Source organism: Salvelinus sp. IW2-2015, linkage group LG18, assembly GCF_002910315.2.
Source record: "Salvelinus sp. IW2-2015 linkage group LG18, ASM291031v2, whole genome shotgun sequence".
NCBI classification, from domain to species: domain Eukaryota; kingdom Metazoa; phylum Chordata; class Actinopteri; order Salmoniformes; family Salmonidae; genus Salvelinus; species Salvelinus sp. IW2-2015.
Window position 1 is genome coordinate 31,196,433 of NC_036858.1, and position 23,194 is coordinate 31,219,626.

At 41.7% G+C, this 23,194-nt stretch overlaps 1 protein-coding gene across 2 annotated transcripts in view; it reads right to left on the reverse strand.

Annotated features, from left to right (window-relative positions):
- pkdcca (protein kinase domain containing, cytoplasmic a) overlaps positions 1-23,194 on the reverse strand; it is a 451,220-nt gene that overhangs the window by 136,482 nt on the left and 291,544 nt on the right. The window lies entirely within an intron of this gene.

Here is a 23,194-nt window from a genome sequence, read left to right on the forward strand (position 1 = left end):
TTTGTTACCTATCTGCTTCTAAGAATAGCTGACCATGAAATGGGATATTCCTTATAGTGGGAACCATGAACGAATGCTAGTTGGACGTTCRAGTTCAACTTGTAGATTTCTTTTAACATGTCATTGATGATTTTCCAACATCGTCCTGGCAGACCAACTCAAGTCCGGCCAATTAAAAATGTGTATGACCTTGAGTATCGGGCTTCATCGAGGGGAAGCAGATATCTTGTCCGGCCAACAAAATGATGGCTGCATTTAATCTAGCCACTTCAGCTATTAGTTTGTATTTGTTGAAAAACAGACTGGGTGGAAGTCTGTTTTAGAATGGCTCTGAAGGTAATAATTGACCTACTGACAGCAGTTAAAACTGATGTCTGAAATAGGCTGTTACCATTTTAGGAGTAGCTATGTGCCTTTARTATACAACCAATCCCAAACCTATTGGGATCAATCTGATCATTTCAGTCACTGAAAGCGTCAACACACAGACATGCTTTGTCCGTATTGTCAGTCAGCAGTGCTACAGTACATTGGAGTGAATGTTTGACTCTTGAAATCATAACTACCACGTAAAGCCGTAGCTACATGTGCTTAAACTGGAAACGCTGGAAAAGTTAAGTGGGTGGAATGGTGTTTCATCTTGTTTCCCRGCCATTTCTCACTCAAACTCAGTAACCTATCAGTGACTGAGTGAACACAGACATAAAAGCCCAATGCAGGTATTTTCTATCAATATCACATTTCTGATTAACAATCAAGTACCTTAATAGTTTAACATTAAAATTGACACACAAAAAAACTCTGGGAGGGGAAAACAAACTACGCTGAAAAAAAATATAAACACAACATGTAAAGTGTTAGTCCCATGTTTCATGAGCTGAATTTAAAAATCCAGAAATTGTCCATATGCACAAAAAGCTTATTTCTCTCAAATGTTGTGCACAAATTTGTTTACATCCCTGTTACTGAGCATGTGTGTAACCTTTATTTAACTATGCAAGTCAGTTAAGAACAAATTCTTATTTACAATGACAGCCTACCCCGGTCAAACCCGGACGACGCTGGGCCAATTGTGCGCCGCCCTATGGGACTCCCAATCACGGCCAGATGTGGCGCAGCCTGGATTTGAACCCAGTACTGCAGTGACGCCTCTTGCACTGAGATGCAGTGCAGTGCCTTAGCATTTCTCCTTTGCCAAGATAATCCATCCACCTGACAGGTGTGGCATATCAAGAATATCAAGAAGCTGATTAAACAGCATGATCACAATGCCACAGTTGTATCAAGTTTTGAGGGAGCATGCAATTTGCATGCTGACTGCAGGAATATTTCATGTTCATTTCTCTAACATAAGATGCCTCCAACGTTGTTTTAGAGAATTTGGCTGTACGTTCAACCGGCCTCACAACCGCAGACCATGTGTAACCACACCAGCCCAGGACCGCCACATCTGGCTTCTTCACCTGCGGGATTGTCTGAGGGGGAGTGCTGGTGATGTCACCAGMCAAGCCGAAACTCCCGCCCATGCAAACAGGCTGATTAGAAGGTCCTGTGTAGATTGCATTTTCAACCAGCAACMATCGGMAAATAATGTTAGTTTCATCAGCTGTTGTACAATATGATARGAAACACAGGGAATTGTGACTGTACTGGGCCTTTAACTGTACTGCTGTGTGATTCTGGTGGGGGGAAGTGGGTGCTATACATCTGTGGTTTGGAGGGGAAGGGGAATGAAAAGGTACCCCCTGTCAGCAGAGTGACTGATAGAAGCCTGGTGAGTAATCTAACAACTAAACCTGTTCTGATAGTCCAATCTGTCTGTGTGTTTATCTCAGCAGGAGAGCGGGGAGAGGGAGAGAGAACATCCCCAGTGGAAAACTAAAAAACGCTAGGCTACAGTCCTCGTACGCCTCGCAAAAAAACAACAGCCTTATTCCAATTCTTTATGCCCYAGCACATCTTATCAGTGTTGTGCCATCGACCGGTAAACATTTAAATACATAATGATAAATGCTTATTAGCGGTAATTATTTATACGCAGTCATACAACGGATGCTATGCGCACACACAATACACCATTAGGTTTGTGATTCACATGGCAACAGTTGGCCAGTTGGCCTACACCTTGAGCTAGAGAGGTCTTTTCTCTCTCCTTGGCATTGGAGAATCATTTCACTGCTCTGATAAACAACACAACGTCCTAGCTATCTGTTTTGTTATATCTCCTTTCTGTGCAATTGAATTTTATTTGTGCCTGTAACCACTTGTAGGCAACTGGTATATAATTGATTAATTCATAAGAATGGTGTTTTACGAGTCGAACAAAGCAAAAGAGCGTATCCAGGGGTGAACAAAGTCTGTGGACTTGTTGCCAATTAAAAAGGTTGGCCGGTGAGTTATCAACAGGCGTTTATTGCAGACAAATAGCCCCTCGGACGAAAAACGCCTTGTCTGTGTGAGTTTGTGTTTTCCATCGCTCTGCAGTACTAACTCCTGTCTGAAGCCATCAAGTGCTCAGGACAGGTTTATCGATGCAAATGGCGAGGTTCTATTGCTTCACCAAACTGAGTGTGAGTTGATGACACATGGATGAGAAAGGAGAAGATGGGGTAGTTCTATCACAGAAACATGATAAAGAAGTGATAGACTATAGGCCAGTCAATCCAGCTGGCTGCTGTCATTTTCATCATTTCYCATGGCGTGTGTGGAGAGGACTGAYGGAGGAGAGAGAAGAGGTGGCACTTGCTATTTGATGCTTCTGTCCTTTTTTCTGTCTGGAACTCCTATAAGAGATTGCAGCAGACGGTGGGTGTTCTAAAGCCTGTGTGTGTCTTTCTTTTTCTCMGTCTATCTGTTTCTCTCTRTGTATCTCTATYTRTTGTTTTGGCAGGAGGAAAAGGTGTGTGTGGTGGAATCAGGAGGTGAAAGTGGGCAAGGGGACATGACGCACCTAATGAGCTGAATTGACTTTTCCAGACCTCATTAATTCTGCATTTTAGTGGATTTAGAGACAAGCYAGAAGATTTGCATGAAATAAACAACAGACGTTGTTGTGACCGGCCTACCTATCAAACGCTAAATAATCCAAACCACCTGGGGGACAGACATTTGATGTGGCAGAGAAAGGGAYGGAGGGAGGAGGAGGGAGTAGCAAGTCAGATCAGGGAATAGAAAAGACCAACCAATCCTGAGGGATAGACTGGGAAGGTCGTAATAGCGGTTAAGAACAGTTAGTAAGAAGAGTTAGCATGCTTGTGTGTCATTTATCTCAAATCTCAAAGTGTTATTTATCTGAAAAGTAGAAATAATGAAGGCTTGCGTTGAGGCCCTTAGAGGTCAGAGGAAGAGCGGAGAAAGTGTGATGCATGCTAATAGTGGTGATCATGAACACTGTTGGGCGATTCCACGCCAGCGTAGTCGGGAAAAAAAGTGGGTAGCTCAGATTGTTCTGGCAATTCTCATATAGAAACTTCATTGGGAGGAAGGATGTTTGACATTCGTTTTACATTTGTATCACAAACCATCTTTGAGAAAATCATGATGAAAGTGGCCAAGGTAGTCCCATTTTAGACTTATACATGCCTCAAGTAAGACATAATGATCTGTTAATCGTACATGATACAGACAACATCTTGGTGTCATTATACTACTTATAGTGTTCTCTAACATATGGAGTATGTCTAGATTCTTATTTTCTTTTAATATTGTTTGGAAAAGGAGTCTCCAACCTTGGTCCTGGAAAGCTACCTTCTTGTAGGTTTTTGATCCGACATCAGTTTTAACTAACCRGATTCAACTAAGAAAAAGAGAGCTAATTGTTCAAATCAGGTGCGGTAGATTAGAATTGCAGCGAAAACCTACAGGACGGTAGCTCTCCAGGAACAGGGTTGGAGAACCCTGGTTTGGAAAAATATATTCAAATATGTCAGAGTGGGCTTTCTGATACATTTAATGATATGGCCCATTTTATACACTATGTGGACACCCCTTCAAATAACTGGATTCGGCTATTTCAGCCAGACCCGTTGATGACAGGTGTATAAAATAGAGTACGCCGCCATGCAATCTCCATAGACAAACATTGGGCAGTAGAATGGCCCGTACTGAAGAGCTCAGTGACTTTCAACGTGGCACCGTCATAGGATGCCACCTTTCCAACAAGTCAGTTCATCAAATTTCTGTCCTGCTAGAGCTGCCCCAGTCAACTGTAAGTGCTGTTAGAAATGTCTAGGAGCAACAACGACTCAGCCACAAAGTGGTAGGCCACACAAGCTCACAGAACGGGAACGTCGAGTGCTGAAAATCGTAAAAATTGTCTGTCCTCGGTTGCAACACTCACTACCCAGTTCCAAACTGCCTCTGGAAGCAACGTCAGCACAATAACTGTTCGTCGGGAGTTTCATGAAATTAGTTTCCAAGGCCGAGCAGCCGCACGCACACAAGCCTAAGATCACCATGCGCAATGAAAAGCGGCGGCTGGGGTGGTGTAAAGATTGCCGCCATTGGACTCCGGAGCAGTGGAAATACGTTCTCTGGAGTGATGAATCATGCTTCACTATCTGGCAGTCCAACGGATAATTCTGAGCTTGGCAGATGCCAGGAGAATGCTACCTGCCCGAATGCATAGTGCCAACTGTAAAGTTCGGTGGAGGAGGAATAATGGTCTGGGGCTGTTTTTCATGGCTCGGGGCTATACCCATTAGTTCCAGTAAAGGGAAATCTTAATGCTACAGCATACAATGATGATTCTGTGCTTCAAACTTTGTGGCAACAGTTTCAGGGAAGGCCCATTCCTGTTTCAGCATGACAATGCCCCGTGCACAAAGCGAGGTACATACTGAAATGGTTTGTCGAGATCGGTGTGGAAGAACTTGACTGGCCTGCACTGAGCKCTGATCTCAAACCCATTGAACACCTTTGGGATGAATTGGAATGCTGACTYTGAGCCAGGCCCAATCCCCTGACGTCAGTGCCCGACCTCACTAATGCTCTTGTGGCTGAATGGAAGCAAGTCCCCYCAGCAATGTTTCAACCTTTTTACCTTTATTTAACTAGGCAAGTCAGTTAAGAACAAWTTTTTATTTTCAATGACGGACTAGGAACAGTGGGTTAACTGCCTTGTTCAGGGGCAGAACGACAGATTTTTACCTTGTCAGCTCAGGGATTTAATCTTTCAACCTTTCGGTRACTAGTCCAACGCTCTAACCACTAGGCTACCTGCCGCCRCATCTAGTGGYCAGCCTTCCCAGGAGAGTGGAGGCTGTTACAGCAGCAAAGGGGGGACCAACTCTGTATTAATGCCCATGATTTTGGAATGAGATGTTCGATGAGCAGCTGTCCACATACTTTTGGACATGTAGTGTACATAGAAATTGATGTTATAGGTCATTAACCAATCACAGCCTCCTTTAGGATTGCACATTCAGCAAATCACCAGCAGAGGGAGTTCCTTTTGAAAACAATTCCCCGTTCATTATGTTGGTGGTGTCATAAAATTAATCTTAACTTCAGAATTAGCAGAGAGCCCACTCTTGGAAATGTTGATGTACTTGCAGAGTATATTGTTCCAAACCAGGGTTGGGCAACTGGCAGCTCCCCGTTTGTAGGCCAATCAATCAATCCAAAACAAAATAACAAAATAAAACAAATATTTTAATAAAACAAATTTGGAACAAGGTCGAGGTCTCAACTTAACTTASAATACATAAGGTGCCATTTCAAAATTTGGTTGTGCATCAGCAGTAACTCAGTTAGCCAATGTCTGCYAAACATTTTTAGATTGGTAAGTTAGTCTAGCGGCCAGCAATCTAAACTTGTTGTAATCATGGTTGAATTAACGACCGGGGGGGCCTCATCGATCATCAGATATCATATTAAAAACTGCAAACATGTGTCTCTATGGAGAAAAACATTTGAATTGCAGGAAATGAGGGGGGCTGCTATAATGTTTTGCTTGTTMTCTGTATCATGTATGGTTCATGGATCATACATTTTTACAGGAGGCATGTAAAGGTCTACAAAGGGGCTAAAATGGCCACTTTCATCATGATACACATGTAAAAAGCATGTCAAACATTCTTCCTTCCAATAGGCTAGTGCCAAAGCCCCCAAAATCTTGAGATCCCCCCCCCCCCTACCCGAGGTAGAACAAACTCAACCATGTTTTTCCATATCTCTAAGGTTTCCCATATATGAKATGGATTGTTGTGTAAAAATATTTTACATTTACAGATTGTGAGACACTCAAACAGTGCAGAATAATGCCTAACTGCAGGGAGGGTGGGCCACATAAGCTCATGATATAACCCAATATTTCAAGGTCTAATATTGCTAAAATTTGGAATGCAAGTATTCACTTGTCTGTCCAACATACACAAACAAACATTAGACTATCTTAAAGAATATTGGAACTATAGACTTGTAAAAACACAGATACAATTGGCAGAAATATCAACTATGAATATTTATGATMAACTTAACTTTTTGGTAGCTGTTCAACAGACTTTCCAAGTCAAATTTGCTCTCATTCAGTGCTGCATGGTCCTGCCCGACAAAAATGAATTAACACATCTTTTTTTATGTTGGGTCTATTGTAAACGGAATTACATGTTTTGGGGTCCAAGGTTCCTTGAAGGATTTTGTATCTTTAGTCCCTAGTCTTGCAATTATATATTTAGCCTCAAGTCCAATAAGGCGTTCAAAATCCAATATGACTGCRATAATAACATTTGATTAGTATTGGGGAGTAGATTGGTGGTAGTTGAACTAAATTCAACTTTAGTTTTCAGTAGTTAATAACATTTTTCCCATGTAGTGGTGTAGCTAACTACTGGAACTACACACACCTTTTATTGCAAAAAGTAGAGAAGATATGGGTGAAGTAGGCAAGAATTTACTTTCTTTTTGGGCATCAGACCTGCCTAATTCTCAGTTGAAACATAGTTTGTGTGTTTAATAGGTGTCACGTTCTGACCTTCGTTCCTTTGTTTTGTCTTTTGTTTTAGTGTGGTCAGGGCGTGAGTTGGGTGGGTTGTCTATGTTAGTTTTTCTATGATTTTCTATTTCTGTGTTTGGCCTGATATGGTTCTCAATCAGAGGCAGCTGTCAYTCGTTGTCCCTGATTGGGAACCATATTTAGGTAGCCTGTTTTCTGTTGGGTTTTGTGGGTGGTTGTTTTCAGTCTTTGTGTGTCTGCACCAGACAGAACTGTTTTCGGTTTTCCTTTTTGTTTCACTTTGTTAGTTTGTATTTTGTCGTATTCATTCTTATTAAAAGTCATTATGGATACGTACCACGCTGCGCATTGGTCTTCCGATCCTTCCTACTACTCCTCATCAGAGGAGGAAGAAGAAAGCCGTTACAATAGGCTTAATTACACATTATCTTAACTTATAACTCTGACAGAGGGATCTGTTCTTGCAGGGATCTGTTCTTGCAGTTGGAAGTCTARGACATTTCAGATTTAGATGTAATAATTTATCACAAAGTAGTTTGTATGTKGTGAACTACTTTTTCAAAGTAACTTTAGTTAAATAACTATATTTTTAGCGTAGGGTAGCTTTAGTGTAGCTCAACTTCTTCCACCGGGAAGTAATTGGTAGCTTGGCAAACTATATTTGCATAGTAGCTTCCCCAACACTGCATTTGATGGAGGTAAAATCACCTCGAAATGTGAATTTTGTAAATGAGGTATTTTTTGTTGTGTACAACACTCATGCCTATAAAGACTGTTTTGCTGTGAATCAATTTGATTCTGAATCCAATATGGCCAACATAATTACACTCAAACACCTTCACCTGCATACAAGTAGCCCTTGTTCATTTTGTTTTGTGATAATTCTGTCTTTAAATGGTTTCATAATATCTGGGACTATGAGTGGCACTGCCATGCCTCTGTTGTGTTTGAATAGTTGTTCAATATGTGTTCGTGTTTTAATCTCATTCACACACTTACAGCATATCAACAATGGCCAATTCCACAAAATATAATAACAAGCCTTTCACGACACAAGGACGCAGTAGCGTAACCAAGTTACAGGAAATMAACCGMAATACCAWCTGGAATGTTATCCCAGCCTGAKAGATGCTGGGGATACTCCAGTAGTGGATTGGTTGTCTGGTTGTGAAGGAGATTCTGTACAAGGGCGGTCACAAACAGACTTGCTTCTAGATTCTTTTACCAGAACCTAATTGACCTGTGGGGTGGAGTTTTCTCTGTCCTTGAATGTGGCAAAACGTCCTGCAGGTCATGTCCTACATATTTCTTTAATTCCTTCTGGAAGTCAGTTAGGGTGATAAATTGACCGATATTAACTCTACATATTTCTACATTCCTTTGAAGTCCGGTAGGGTTGATAATTTGACCGATATTAACTGTGGGTGGTTGGCATTGGTTACGGAACTGGGCACGCCCAGCAGCAGTTGTGGAGTGACAGAGAACCTGTAACGCTTCGAACACACCGACTGCGTCATTGCATCACTGCTGCATAACATTTGCGCAGCTAGGCAACTATACTTGATGCAGGTACCTTTTGCAAATTGGTCGCATGCGGTGGACACATGGAGGAGAGAATCATTTTCGCAGGCAGTATCCTCAAAACGCGTGTCTTTTTGACACAACTGCGTGACAGCTACAGGGACAATAAACACAAAAAATGCTGCTTGGAGACAAGTGTCCACGATAGTAGGATTGCCAGGTCAGTTTAGTAGTGAGCTTGTGCTAGATGTGGCATAGTTAGCGTTAGCTAGCTTTCGGGGGCTGGTCCCGGCCCAACAGCGCGATCAAGACCCACCTTCCTCAACGTTGGTCTCATTGTTGAAAGAGCCTACTCTGCCTATTTATTATTGCATTTCGCTCCAAAACTGCATTTTGGAGGAAATTATATTATTAGGCTCTCACAATTAATTTGAGGATGTCATCGAATAAATAATATACTTGGCAAATAAATAAAAAAATTTTTTAAAGAAATTATGCAATCAAACTGTTTTTATGTAATCCCAAATTTTATTGAATGTGTGCAAAAAAAAATCTACATCATATTTTGCTACTTTTCTGTCAAGTCCACTCATACAATTTGATGCATACGTTCGATTTATCGAACGTATGCACCACACAGAACGCACTGCAACTGCCTCTGCAACGCAATGCTGCAAGGCAAATGCAAGCGTTCCATTGGAAAGAATGTACTTCTGGTGTATCGAAACGCAATGACGCAGTCGGTGTGTTCGAAGCGTAAGGGTGACAGTCAGGTTATGCAGAGTTTAGTTAGAGTGTAGCTAGGTCATAGACTATGACTAAGAAGCGTTGGTGGTGACGGACATGGCAGGGCTCCACACACATATACAGTACCAGTCAAGTTTGGACACACCTACTCATTCCAGGGTTTTTCTTTATTTTTACGATTTTCTACATTGTAGAATAATAGTGAAGACATCAAAACTATGAAATAACACATATGGAATRATGCCGTAAGCAAAAAAGTGTTAAACAAATCAAAATGTATTTTATATTTGAGAATCTTCAAAGTAGCCACCCTTTGCCTTGATGACAGCTTTGCACACTCTTGATTTTTGGTACTACATGATTCCATTTGTGTTATTTCATAGTTTTGATTATAAGAGTAGGGGGGAGGGGGGCTAACGTAATTACAAAAGTAYGAGCTAACATATATAATCCACAGGGGAACCGTTGACTGAAAAAATTACTTTTCCTTGTCTGAGCCCACCTGCCTTTGAGATGATTACAATAGCCACGACATAAAATAAAAAAACGTGTAACTGTATGCATGTTTGTCAGGCAGGACCATACAGCARTGAATGACAGCAKATTTGGAAAGGTGTCTATTGAACAGCTARCAAAAAGTGAAGTTCATAAATGTTCATAGTTGATARTTCCGACTATTGTATKTATCTGTTTATAGTTCTATATTTCCAAGATGCATGAAGATGCCTGAAGATATCCTGATGTTGCTTATTTGTGTATGTAAGGCAGACCATTTGCTACTTGTATTCAACATTTGTGCATTATCCGAGCTTGCAACTTTGGGTAACATGAGCTTAGGTGGACCCCCCCCCTACAGCCAGGCATTATTCTGCACTTTTGAGTTTAGGGGGTGTCACAATATCAATTTAACAATTTTTTGTGGTAAAATATTTGTATTCAACCATCCATTTCATATATGGGAGACCTTAGAGATATGGACAAGCATGGTTGTGCTTTGTTATACCTCGGGTAGGGGTATCTCAAGGAGGTTAGTGGCACCTTAATTGGGGAGAACAGGCTCGTGGTAATGGTTGGAGCGGAATCAGTGGAATGGTATCAAATACATCAAACACATGGGTTACATGTGTTTGATGCCATTCCATGAGCTCCTTTCCAGACAGTAATATGAACCGTCCTCCCCTCAGCAGCCTTTTTGAGGATTGGCCACTAGTCTACAATGACGTTTCTATGTGAGAATTGCCAGAACAATCTGAGATACCACAACAAAAATTAGGGCTACGGTGGTGTGGAATCGCCCTGTTGTTCTCTGTTGTTCCCTGTTGTTCTCCGCTTCTCTGGGCATTGTGTTCAGAGCTTTTTTCACTTTGTAATGATGCTTTACAAGCACCCCACTCACCGGCTGGAGTGCCCCAGAGGCCAGAGGCCCTTTAAGAGGCTATCTGTCTCGCTCTCTCTCTCTCTCTCTCTGTCTCCGGTCAATTATTTTATTCTCTGTCTTTGCCTGTCTTTTGGTTTTGTTCTTTCTTTCTCCTCACGCTGACTGTGTCCTCCAGCCTCACGCTGACTGTGTCCTCCAGCCTCACGCTGACTGTGTCCTCCAGCCTCACGCTGACTGTGTCCTCCAGCCTCACGCTGACTGTGTCCTCCAGCCTCACGCTGACTGTGTCCTCCAGCCTCACGCTGACTGTGTCCTCCAGCCTCTCACGATTTGTCCCTTTGGCCCCCAACCTCAGCTCCTCCAAACATCATTAGCAATTATTACAAACGTCAAATGACTGAAGAACTTCTCTGTAATTCCTTTCATTTTCCCATTGATCAATTCAAAATTGTTTATCCAGCTGAGCATCTCTTTAATCCTGCTTATTTACTCAGCAGCTCTGCCGACGTTCGTTTTGCATTTATCAGGCCCGTGTTCAGCAGCACTAGTCTCTGTAGGCTTACCCAGCCACTCTCCTGCACCTGTTCCTCTACCTCTTGTCAAAACTGGCCTTGCTATTACCTCGTTTGAACTCATCTGTTTGTTTCTAGTCCAATCCAGTGGAATTCAATTTAGAAAATGGAAGCAGCTCCTAAAATGACTGCTCAAAAAGTAATAGCCTGATTATACATGATACATCATATTGAGTAGTGTGTCTCTTCCCCCTCATGAGACAGTCTGCACCTGAAGTAATGTTCTTTCTCAGCATTGCAAATAAAGCCATCAGTGTCTTAGAGTTTATAGTACTGACGGATTTGGTTACAATCACCRGGAGGCTGGTACACAAACACATGACATTCACTGTCCAAAAGATTGACGTAAGATTGGGATTTAAATGAGGAGTGTGTTCCTTAGAGTGGGTGTACATTTGTGTAATACGCTTTTGTGTGCAGTTGAACTGTCAGCAATTCAATTCAATTGCATACGAATCAATGAMCTCAAACCTCCAACAGCTTTCTCAYAGGCTGGGCATCCCCTCATTATCCCCAACAGACTGCTCTGTTTTCTCAACTTAATTACCAACACATACATATCTCTTTTCAATACTGCATCAACTCCAATCCCTCTCAAAGCTGAAGCCCTCGCCCTGCTGCTCTAAACCCAATCTCCACGCCTCCCTCCCTTTCTCCAGCAGGTCCATATGAGGGTTGGCTGTCAAACTGTCTGTCTGGTGGCTGAAACAGGGTAGATTCAGTCGGAGAGCTAGTAAAAGTGGACCTTACTGTAATCCTCACTGGGGTCTGCAGCCAGCTGTGCAGGCGGGAMGTATGTACCATGTACCCTGAGTAGTGATGTAAACCTCTGGAGTAGAGCTCTCCCAGACCCAATTCACTCAGTCAGGCTGTCAYTCTCATCCCAGTGTTCACAGCTTGAATCACTTATTTTGGCAGTGAAGCTTGTGTTTCTATTGGTGTAGCCGTGCCCTCGTGTCCAGGGCTTGTGCATTGTTAACATGAATTCATGTCTAGAGTTTGATTYGCATTGATGTTTTTCATTCCTGTCCACTCTTTTCAGCATTGTCAGATCGAGGCTAATACGATGTTTCACAATGCTGTCAATCAAGACTCATTTGAAGTATCTGGCGCTCTAATGATCCTGATCAATGAATTCGCCTGGCTCAGAGAAGTTGTCAGTCTCATCACGTTCATATGCATGGCACGGTAGAGATCACAATAAAACAAGTTCTGAGGAGTATTTCTGTCTGTAATAAAGCCCTTTTGTGGGGGAAAACTCATTCTGATTGGCTGGGTCTGGTTCCCAAGGGGGTGGGCCTATGCCCCTCKCAGGACRGCCCCTGCCCAGTCATGTGAWATCCATAGATTAGGGCCTAATGAATTTATTTCAATTYACTGATTTCCTTATATGAACTGTAACTCAGCAAAATCTTTMAAATMGTTCATTATATAAACTCAGTCGGGGTCTCAATGTCACACCCTGGCCATAGAGAGGTTTTTATTCTCTATTTTGGTTAGGCCAGGGTGTGACGAGGGTGGGCATTCTAGTTTRTTTATTTCTATGTTTTCTATTTCTTTGTGTTTGGCCGGGTGTGGTTCTCAATCAGAGGCAGCTYTCTATRGTTGTCTCTGATTGAGAATCATACTTAGGTAGCCTTTTTCCCACCTGGGTTTGTGGGTAGATGTTTTCTGTTTAGTTTAGTTACCTTACAGAACTGTTCGTTTGTCTCTTTGTTATTTTTGTTCAAGTGTTCTAATTTATTAAAATATTATGAACACGTACCACGCTGCGCTTCGGTCCACTCCTTCTTCGTCAGACGAGCGTGACACTCAACTTGATGTTGAAACTTCGAYTAGTAGAATACACAAGGTGCAATTTCGAAATTTGGTTGAGAATTATCAGTTTTTCTCTCTCAATCAATTAGCCAATTTCAACAACAAAAAATAAACAAATATTGGTAAATTAGTCTAGCTAGCTATCTCAACTTGTAGTAGTCATGGTCTCATTACAGAAAGGGGGACCCCCATTACTTTTGTTAGTCACTCTCACTCAGATATTATACGCAAAACTACAAACATTTCTCTCCAACCTATGGCAAGATGTGTAGAACTGCAGAAAATGTACTGTAGAACTGCTAACTTGTCTCTAGGTCCCCATGGCAAAATGTGTAGAACTGCAGCAAACTTTCTTTAAAACCGCAACATTTTCTCTACACCCAAAATATGTAGAATTGCTTCCAAGAAAAAACTTGGAAAACATATTTTTTCTCTCCGCTGTCAAGGTGGCAGAATGTGTGGGGTGGGTATAGATGTGTGTACGCTGACCCAAGAGTCACTGCAGCCCCTCATGATGAGTTCAGATTTTTTGTGGTTCCCAAATGAAAGCCTAAGACTAGTAGCATGGGGAAATATTGTCTAGATTAAGTTTATAAATGGACTGGCTGGGCTATGGGACAGTGGATGTGCTTTGATAAATCTAATGGAACTGCTAACAATCATTACCCAGAGAAGGTGAGGATTGTGGTGCTATAACTCCCTGCTATCAACCAATCAGCATCAAGGATCTAAATAACCTGTTTCATAATGCTGTTTATTTCGAAAAAATCCAAGAGAACACTGTGATCATGCTAATGCTTAGCCCAGGGGTAGCATAACCAAGGCTGGCACAACTTAATCCCTTCTGAGAGGTGGTTGGAGAGTGGGTGTGCAATTTGGCACCATTTGTCCCCAGTGCTGATATATTCATGTATTCAAGCCCATGACTGCCATGGAARGAGGGAAAAGGTACTAGGAATTGAAAATAAAACACATCCAGATTAGAGAAGACCATCCTGTTCATTTATTCAGAAATAGTACAATCCTTAGTACAATCTGTSTTCTTTACATTTGGTRCAGGTCTCCAYCCTTATTATACCAGCGTGCCCAGATGTGTTTTTGAAATCTCCTACCGCTCATTTTTTCAAGATCTCCACCCTTCCGCCTAGGTAGGATTGGTTCTTCTCTTCCCTCCTCTCCTCTTCTTTCTTCTCCTCCCATTTCCTCTCTGCTTATCTCTTATCTTATCTTTCCTCTCTCTTATCTCTTCTCCTCTCATTTCCTCTCCTCTCATCTCCTCTCCTCTTATCTCCTTGTTTTCCCTTTCTTTATAACCCTCTGCTATTTGCAGATGTTGTAATTTATGAATCCCTGATCTCGCTCAATCCATGCCACATGAAAACAGGATTACAGAGAGAATCCGCATTAAATAGCTCTAATCAGGACATTAATAAGGATTTGAAATCTAATTTCATCTGCACGGGAAGCTGGAGCACAGAGTACACTCGCATATCCCTCTGTAAAAAAAAAAAAAAACAATCATCCACCAATATACAGCCCAGGATTTATTAAACCCATCAGCAACCATCCACACCTATAAAGGTGAAATCCCTCATTTTTTCAAGCCATTTTCTTCTATGTGAGAAGGTTAATTAGGACGAGTTCTGTTCCATTGGCTGTCATACAGTTGGCTTCAGTGTGGGACTGTATACACCACATCATCAGTGTTCTGTTCTGTTCCCACAGAGTGCCTAAAGGAACAGCCACTCTCTGGGCCTTGTGGGCTGGATATGGGACCCTTGGAGATTAACCCTCCAGCATGGTCAGAGGGGCCCAGTCATCTGCCCACTCATCCACCACCAGCAGCAGCACGGAGATATACTCTGTGGAACGAACAGACAGCCATAGAAGCAGAGCTTCAACATGAAGATCCACACCATGGAGACTGCCCACATGGTCCACAGCCCACTCATCACATGTATTGCATAATTCAAGTGTTTTTGTGTTTTTGCCCTGTCACGTACATACAAGACACTGGCAGGTTCCTCTCACACACTGTCGGTTTGAGGTCTGGAGAATTTTGTATTGCATAAACGGTTTGAATGGTCAGTAGCAGCAAGATTTGATTGGATGTTACATTTCAAGAACCTTCCCCCACATGCCCATACAAGGGTGCTGTGTGTTATGTGCGTCACTGTTTTCCGTCTGGGTAGTTATTACCTATGCTAGTTTCAAGTGCTAGGTTTCAAGTTATCACGTGTGACTGACAGTCTGCGATTTTATTTATTACAATTAAATGGGATTACACTGTAAAGTAAAACATCACAACACGTTTCTAAACCGCTCTGGTGACATTTGGCTGCTGGCTGCGCATTGCTACCACCGAAAAGATTGTGAAGACGGCCCTTATTGGTTTTTGTACGGCCCATTATTTGGTTTTTGTAAGGCACCCAAAAACGGAGGAAATGGAGTACCTATTCAAATTAAGTGAATACATATTTTAAATGTTTTTTAAAAACGTGTATTAATTAGCTAGCTAGCTGGCTAACAGTAGGCCTCAACTGAGCTGCTAGCTAACTTTGCACCACGTTTAGCTAAGTAAATTAAATGTTGTTAGCTAACTTCCCTATTCGCTGCTTCTTGAATGTATGGCGTAGATAACAGCAATGGAGAGGGTGAAATTGCAGCTCCAGCTGTCAGTAAAGGGAGAGTGTAGTCTACTGGATAGCCTATGCAGCCGATCTGCACAAGCAGCTGCCTAGGCAGCTACTGGATAGGGCAGGTCATTTTGTGGGAGGACATTATGAAAAGATTCTCCAGTTCCAGTCCCTAGATGGGYAAACCTTGAGGACAGAGAGATGATAGCAATATAKTATTTAYTGCTGTCTAATTTGAGTATAATGAAGCKMMTTTCTTTGTGATGTTTTCTGTCCTCAGATATGGAAAGCTGTGAAAGCATGTTTGCAGATGAAGAGAGAGGTCCCAGTGAATGCCCCAAGAGACTAAGGGTATATCGTATATGCTATGGGTTATAAGTGTAGGCCTACCTATGTTAGCAAATGTTGTATACAAAAATACAGTTAATCAAATCAAACTTTATTTGCCACATGCGCCGAATACAACAAGTGTAGACTTTACCGTGAAATGCTTACTTACAACAGTGCAGTTCAAGAAGAAGAACATATTTACCAAGTAGGCTAAAATAAAAAGTAATAATAAAAAGTAACACAATAAGAATAACAAAACGAGGCTATATACAGGTGGCACTTGTACCGAGTCAGTGTGCAGGGGTAGAGCCTAGTTGAGGTAATCTGTACATGTAGGTGGGGGCGAAGTGACTATGCATAGGTAGAAAACAAACAGCGAGTAGCAGCAGTGTACAAGGGGGGGTCAATGTAAATTGTCCGGTGGTGATTTTTATGAATTGTTCAGCAGTCTAATGGCTTGGGGGTAGAAGCTGTTGAGGAGCCTTTTGGTTCCTAGACTTGGCGCTCCAGTACCGTTTGGGTGACTGGAGTCTCTGACAATTTTATGGGCTTTCCTCTGACACCGCCTATTATATACCGTAGGTKCTGGATGGCAGGAAGTTTGCCCCCAGTGATGTACTGGGCCGTTCGCACTACCCTCTAGCGCTTTACGGTCAGATGCTGAGCAGTTAAACATCACACACAATGTATCAACATAATACAATTGGAGCAGGCCAACCCTGCTAGAGGTCTGCTGGATGTGCAGTGTTCTGTTTCAGCCCAGCAATAACACACATGATTCAATTTATCAAATCTAATGAATTGATGATCAAGTGTGCTATTGCTGGGCTGGAATAGAAGTCTGCTCACCCAGTAGATCACCTGAAATTATGCTTTTTTAATAATAGCCTACTTGTTACTACTCAGTTATCTATTCTTGTCTACACTAAAAACATGATTCCACTTTGATATTATGGGGTATTGTGTGTCGGRCAGTGACACAAAATCAAAATGTTATTCATTTTGAATTCAGGCTGTAACACAACAACATTTGGAATGAGTCAATGGGTATGAATACTTTCTGAAGGCACTGTACATGTAAGCAGGGCTGAAAGTGACTGGTAGCAGGAATATATACATACTCATGGTAATATACTAATGGTAATATATACATGTAAACAGGAGTAATAGTGACCAGTAGCAGGATAAATATTGAAATACTCATGGTAATCAATAATCGATGGACAGCAGCATAATGGAGTGATAAATATAATCAATAATTATTCCATCAGGGTAATATACTAATGGTAATATATACATGTAAACAGGAGTAATAGTGACCAGTAGCAGGATAAATATTGAAATACTCATGGTAATCAATAATCGATGGACAGCAGCATAATGGAGTGATAAATATAATCAATAATTATTCCATCAGCATAGGTGGTGTCTGAGTGGGTGGGCGTAGAGTGTGAATAGTCTGTGGAAGAGGGAGTAGTTGTTAGCCATTTAACAGTCTTACGGCCAGGGGAAAGAAGCTGATTGAGTGTGTTCGCCTGAGCCTTGATGCACCGGTACTGCCTCCCGGACAGGAGCATGGAGAACAGTCCATGTCTCGGGTGGCTGGAGTCTTTGGCAATTTTTCGGGCCTTTCTCAGACACCGGATAGTATGTATGTCCTGGATGGCTGGGAGCTCACCCCCAGTGATGCGCTGGGCCGTGCGCACCACCCTTTGTAGGGCCTTCCAGTCGCGGGTGGTGCAGTTGCCATACCAGACGGTGATACAATGATGCCAAATCTATTCATCCTCCTAAAGGGAGAAGAGGCATTGTAGTGCTTTCTTCGCGCCTGTTCTGCTGTGAGAGGACCATGTTGAGCCCACTATCACATCTCCATGAACTGTATAGGTCCTCCACTGTACAGAATTAACCGGCATGGGATGGAGGTGCTCCTCATGTGTGCAACCTATTGTGCTGGAACAAAGGCTTCCAAACCCATGTCTCTCCGCAATGCCTCCGAGGACCCTGTATATAATACTGCAATAGATACACTGTTTGCTTCTTCAACAATATTAATGAGTAACACATAATTAACCACTTTCATTAGCTCTTAAAAGCACAGGCTCTGTAATTTGCAGATTCATCTCGGTTGATGCACGCTCATAATAGGCTACCTTAATTGCCTGAGTCGTGCTCTGATAATATCTCATTGGAACTTCAAAGCTGCGTCTGTAATAAGAAGAACCTCGCTGCTTACTACCTGTGTCTGAGGTCCTGTTACGTGATATGGTAATCAAGGGTATGGTAATTAGAGACAGAGGGAGAGAGAAGGGAAGAGAGAGACTCAGTTGTGTGAAGTACAAACAGAACAGCGTGTGTCACAGCTTTTAAAGTACAGTGGCAGCGAGAGAGGCAGAGAGATGCTGTGTTGTGCGGAAGGGAACAGCTCTTATTGACACCCTTGATAAAGATGAGCAAAAATTATTGTATAAAGTAAATAATCAAAATGCWGAGSTATATTGTATGCTCAAACAATTGGGAAATTATTTTTAACTAATACAATTGTTCAGAGAAAGATTTTGTTTAACAAGTAATACTTTTTTCAAAAGGTAGGGGTCAAAATGATTGATACCCCTGTTTTCAATACCTTTCAATGCTTCACCTTGCGAGGATAACATCACTGAGCCTTTTTCTCAAATGCTTTATGAGTTGAACACATTTGGAGTTATCTTAAACCATTCCTCCATACAGAATCTTTCCAGATCCTTGATATCCTTATGAACTGCCCTTTTCATTTCACACCACTCGTTTTCAATAGGGTTCAAGTCCGTAGACAGAGATGGCCATTGCAAAATGTTGATTTTGTTGCCAATTAACCATTTCTTTGTGGATTTTGATGTGTGCTTGGGGTTATTGTCTTGCTGGAAGATCCACTTGCGGCCAAGTTTCAGCCTCCTGGCAGAGGAACCAGGTGTTTGGCTAAAATGTCCTGGTACTGGGTAAAGTTCATGATGCTGTTGACCTTAACAAGAGTCCCAGGACCAGTGGAAGCCAAATATCCCCATAACATCAAAGATCCACCACCACATTTACAGTAGGTATGGGGTTATTTTCTGCTCATGCAATCTCATTTTGACACCAAATCCAAAGAGCACGACAAATGTAAAKACCTGGAGATGCTAAACGGRGTTGGCACTTGGATTGGAACCGCTACTTTGAGCTCTTTGGTCATTTTCTGCAAATAAATGCTCTAAATTACAAATATTTGTATTTGGGAGAAATGTTGTCAGTAGTTTATAGAATAAAAAACAAACATTTTCATTTMACCCAAACCCATAAATAGTAAAACCAGAGAAACTGATCATTTTGAAGTGGMCTCTTKATTTTTTCCAGAGCTGTATACAGTATCTCGATTGTAAAACAGTATGAAACAGGCATAGCGCCTGGGCAGACATAATGCAGGATAATGCAATTTACTGTTTGACCAAATCATGGTTATATCTGACCCCAAAATATGAATAATAAATAATTCCAGGAAGTAGTGTAGCTCAGTATTATAATTATTTATTTTAAACAGTAATTTTTGCAAATTTTTATCAAAGGTTGTCACTGGTCAAAGGTTAACAGCGTTGTACCAGTAAGCAAAAGGTTTCTAGTTTGAATCCCTGAGTTGACTAGGTGAAAAATCTGTCAATGTGCTCTTGAGCAAGGCACTTAACCCTAATTGCTCTTGTGAGTTGCTCTGGATAAGAGTGTCTGCTAAATGACTCAATTGAGGGAGAGCACAAGAGAAAGAGATGCTGAGTGTGGAGGGTGGGAGGGTGGGTTGTCTGACAGCTAGAGATGTCTTTCTGAACCCAGGACTTTTTTCCACATTTTGTTTTGTTACTGCCTTCATTTAAAATGGATTCATTTGTGATTAATCACTGGCATACAGTTTTTTTTGTCACTGGCATACAAACGATACCCCATTTAATGTCAGTGGAATTCTGTTTTTCAACATTTCTACAAATTAATTAAAAATGAAAAGCTGAAATGTCTTGAGTCAATAAGTTCAGGAGTAAAAATGTYCTTAACAAGTCACAATAAGTTGGATGGACTGAGCGCAATAGTGTTTAACACGATTTTTGGAATGACTACCTCATCTCTGTACCCCACACATACAGATAATTGAAAGGACCTTCAGTCGAGCAGTGCATTTCAAACAGATTCAACAACAAAGACCAGGGAGGTTTTCCAATGCCTCGCAAGGAATGGCAACTATTGGTAGATGGGTTAAAATAAAAAAGCGGACATTGAATATCCCTTTGAACATGGTGAATTTATTCKTTACACTTTGGATGGTGTATCAATACACCCAGTCACTACAAAGATAGACTTCCTTCCTAACTCAGTTGCTGGAGAGGAAGGCCAATGGTGACTTTAAAACAGTTAGAGTTGAATGGCTGTGATAAAGAGAAAAGTGAAGATGGATCATCAACATTGTAGTTACTCCACAATAATGACCTAATTGATGGAGTGAAAAGAAGGAAGCCTGTAAAGAAAACAAATATTCAAAAACATGCTCCTGTTTGCAACAAGGCACTAAAGTAATCCTGCAAAAAATGTGTCAAAGCAATTACCTTTTTGTCCTGAATACGAAGTGTTATGTTTGGGGCAAATCCAATAATATACATTACTGAGTACCACTCATATATTCAAGCATAGTGATGGCTGCATCATGTTATGGGTATGCTTGTAATCATTAAGGACTGGGGAGTTTTTCAGGATAAAGATAAAGGAAATGGAGCTAAGCACAGGCAAAATCATAGAGGAAAACCTGTTTGTCTGCTTTCCGCCAGACACTGAGATGAATTCACCTTTCAGCAGCACAATAACCTAAACACAAGGTCAAATCTACACTGGAGTTGCTTACCAAGAAGACAGTGAATGTTCCTGAGTGGCCGAGTTACAGTTTTGACTTAAATCTGCTTGAAAATCTATGGCAAGACCTGAAAATGGCTGTCTAGCAATGATCAACGACCAATTTGACAGAGCTTGAAGAATAATTAAAAATAAATAAATAAAATTGTCAAATGTTGCACAATCCAGGTGTGGAAAGCTCTTAGAAACTTAGCCAGAAAGTCTCACATTTGTAATCACTGCCAAAGGGGATTCTAACATGACTCAACATTTTCTTCCACATTAGTGTTTTTTTTTTACATTTGTATCACACTTTGTAACACAACAAAATGTGAACAAAGTCAAGGGGTGTGAATACATTCGGACGGCACTGTATCAGTAGGTGCCAGTTGTAAAGAGAGGCATAACTGCCTGACATTTAACCACACAATAGAGGCTTCATAAACATGAGCCCAGGGTGAATTACAGCATGGCTAATACAGCTGAGGCCAGATCCCAGAGCACCAATCTGAGCAGGGAACTTCTCACCATTGTTCCATCAAATGTCATATCAATGGCTCCTCTCCAGTCCTCTGTCTGGCTGCATGCAAACAAAGGTTCTGGGGTCCTTTTTACAATGTCACAGTGGGTAGGTGGTAACCCTCCCACGAACTCAGCTGTCCAAGAAAATGTCCAATTTGTTTAGAACAATAAAATTACTAAAAAGTCAAATCTGAGGTTTCCTATCCTGTAATTATTGGCCTCTTTGTTTATTAAGACTGCTTCATAAACAAAGAGGCCAATTATAGCAGGATGTGTGGAGATGACCTCTGGCATGGGCAATTTTCTTTAGATGTTTGTAGCAGGGACATTTCTGTTTTCTCATGGAGGATCATAGAATGACATTGATCAGCCAATCAAAAGGAGGATGTTCTCATTCACCCACGCACGCACACACACACAGACCCTGTGTCAATTATTCATCAGACAGACGCTCAAGACGATGATGAAACAACTCTAACCCTGGAACAAACAGAGTGAGAAACGGAGATGGATGATTCTAGAAGGTGAGGGGGAAAAAGACAGATGGAAGAACAGAACACACCTGTCATTTTTTTGTAACAGCAACGTGCTTGTGGAGGTTTATCCTGGATGCACCAAAGGGAATAGAGCAGTTTGTGATTAACCTTGTCTGTCTATCMCGCCCTCCTTTTGCACCTTTCACATCTGTGACACTGTGTCGCTGCTCTTTTTTCCCCCAATGGGTCCTGAGGTTGTAAAATAAGACAGGGTAAAAACCTGTGTTCTGATAGCTAWGCTAGGTTTCTGTGTTGGATAGCAGAATCATCACAAGGCTGCAGTAGAGATGCAGTCTTAACTGGCACCATTAACCACAGACTGATGGACTTCAGTGTTGTTACTTCACAATATCCAATGTAAATTATAATAAATTAGGCTTTGCATAGATATGAATATAATCCGGACTATTACATAACGCCTGAATGATTATGCCGTAATAGGATAACATGAATTACATGTAAATACAGCTGCAGTCAATACACTGCTGCACAGTATAGTTCTACACTGCTCACATTGACTGTTAACTACAAAGTGGCCCGTGAGTACACATGACTACGGCAAGGTGTTATAAACTGCATAACTAACCATGAAATGGCAGACAAAGGATGAGCGCTCACTAATAAAACTCAAAACTATCAAGATGAGTCTCTATTAAGTTGCTGCAGTAGCGAGTAGGCTGTACAATAGAACAAAACTGATAGAATGTCACTTCTATGACAAGGGCATGAACGTTCTTATACTTCTAAGCATAAAGCATAGCTGGAAGTAGTTAGCCTTGCTAACTGGCTAGTATCTATCAATGATGAGACTGGCTATAGTAGCTATCAATGACGATGCATAAGCAATTAACTCAATAATAACAGATGCATTACTTTATCTCCAACAGCATACAGTATGATAAAAAAAAAGGGAGTGCACTACCAGGGACAGAGGCGAGTTGGGCCTCCCCATGAAGATGTTGCTACATCAAATGGAGCTGTGATGTCGGCTGTCTCGCTGCCCGTGGAGAAACTGGGTGATTGCTCCCGAACTCTTACCAGAGATTTTGTAGTGCTGGTACCTGGTAAAGGAGAACTAGGAGGAGCAGAGTGGCCGCAGGGTTGGTGTCTACTTCCCTCCTCCACCAGGAAGGAATGAAGCTGGCTTTACCGTCSGGCTTCACCTTGCAGCTGTGGCAATGGGGAAGGAGTGGATGTAAAAAGGCACTGCTGAGTGGGGAGACTGCTGTATTACCTGTGCTGGTCTCTATAGTGTCGAGTCCAGCCTGGTCTTGATGGCAGATGGACCACCTGGGTGG